This window comes from Phalangium opilio, unplaced genomic scaffold, assembly GCF_054372755.1.
Source record: "Phalangium opilio isolate 3A_F unplaced genomic scaffold, DU_Popi_V2 ptg000087l_1, whole genome shotgun sequence".
Taxonomy (NCBI): Eukaryota; Metazoa; Arthropoda; class Arachnida; order Opiliones; family Phalangiidae; genus Phalangium; species Phalangium opilio.
In genome coordinates this window covers 2,944,251-2,945,966 of record NW_028324192.1, presented here as the reverse complement: position 1 = coordinate 2,945,966, position 1,716 = coordinate 2,944,251, and the positions used below count along the sequence as shown (strand labels likewise).

Sequence of the window (1,716 nt, the reverse complement as noted above, 5' to 3'; positions counted from 1 at the left end):
CTCCCGGGTGCGGTGTTGTGACGTCTCAGATGTAACGTAAAATGTCAGAGTTTTTCCAAAACACCTGACGAACATTTAACTTTTGGGCTTCCGTGGCGCAATGGTTAGCGCGTTCAGCTGTTAATCGAAAGGTTGGTGGTTCGAGCCCGCCCGGAAGAGGTATTGTGTGGTCTCAGATGTAGCGTAAAAAGTCAAAACTTTTCCACACTACGTGACAACCATTTAATTTCTCAGCTTCCGTGGCTCAATGGTTAGCGCGTTCGGCTGTTAATCGAAAGGTTGGTGGTTCGAGCCCATCCGGGAGCGGTGTTGTGAGGTCTCAGATGTAGCGTGAAAAGTCAAACTTTTTCCATAATACGTGATAACCATTTATTTTCTGAGCTTCCGTGGCTCAATGGTTAGCGCGTTCGGCTGTAAACCAATAGGTTGGTGGTTCGAGCCCACCCGGGAGCGGTGTTTTGGGATCTCAAATGTAACGTAAATAGCCAAAGTTTTTCTACAATACCTGACGACCATTTAATTTTTGGGCCTCAGTGGCGCAATGGTTAGCGCGGTCAGCTGTTAACCGAAAGGTTGGTGGTTCGAGCCCACCCTGGAGAGGTGTTGTGGGGTCTCAAATGTAACGTAGAAAGCCAAAGTCTTTCCACGATACCTGACAACCGTTTAATTTCTGAGCTTCCGTGGCTCAATGGTTAGCGCGTTCAGCTGTTAAGCAATAGGTTGGTGGTTCGAGCCCAAACGAGAGAGGATTTGTGGGGTCTCAGAAGTAGCGTGAAAAGTCGTAACTTTTCAACAATACCTGACAACCATTTAATTATTGGGCGTCCGTGGCGCAATGGTTAGCGCGTTCGGCTGTTAACCAATAGGTTGGTGGTTCGAGCCCATCCGGGAGCGGTGTTGTGAGGTCTTAGATGTGACGTAAAAAGTCAAGGTTTTTACACAATATCTGACGAGCATCTAATTTTTGGGCTTCCGTGGCGCAATGGTTAGCGCGTTCAGCTGTTAATCGAAAGGTTGGTGGTTCGAGCCCACCCGGGAGAGGTGTTGTGGGGTCTCAAATGTAACGTAGAAAGCCAAAGTTTTTCCACAATACCTGACGACCGTTTAATTTTTGGGCTTCCGTGGCGCAATGGTTAGCGCGTTCGGCTGTTAACCGAAAGGTTGGTGGTTCGAGCCCATCCGGGAGCGGTGTTGTGAGGCCTCAGATGTAAAGTAAAAAGTCAAAGTTTTACCTCAATACCTGACGAAAATTTAATTTTTGGGCTTCAGTGGCGCAATGGTTAGCGCGTTCGGCTATTAACCAATAGGTTGGTGGTTCGAGCCCATCCGGGAGAAGTGTTGTGACGTCTCAGATGTAACGTAAAATGTCAGAGTTTTTCCACAATACCTGACGAACATTTAATTTTTGGGCTTCAGTGGCGCAATGGTCAGCGCGTTCAGCTGTTAACCGAAAGGTTGGTGGTTCGAGCCCAAACGAGAGAGGTTTTGTGGGGTCTCAGATATAGCGTGAAAAGTCGTAACTTTTCAACAATACCTGACAACCATTTAATTTCTGAGCTTCCGTGGCTCAATGGTTAGCGCGTTCGGCTGTTAACCAATAGGTTGGTGGTTCTAGCCCATCCGGGAGCGGTGTTGTGATGTCTCAGATGTAACGTAAAATGTCAGAGTTTTTCCACAATACCTGACGAACATTTAATTTTTGGGCTTCCTTGGCGC

The 1,716-nt window shown here is 47.5% G+C and overlaps 1 non-coding gene across 1 annotated transcript; it reads left to right on the top strand.

Annotated features, from left to right (window-relative positions):
• Positions 1–380: 380 nt before the first annotated feature.
• On the top strand, positions 381–453 carry TRNAY-GUA (transfer RNA tyrosine (anticodon GUA)). Its single transcript has one exon. It is a non-coding gene; the product is annotated as a tRNA-Tyr (tRNA).
• The last annotated feature ends 1,263 nt before the right edge of the window (positions 454–1,716 follow it).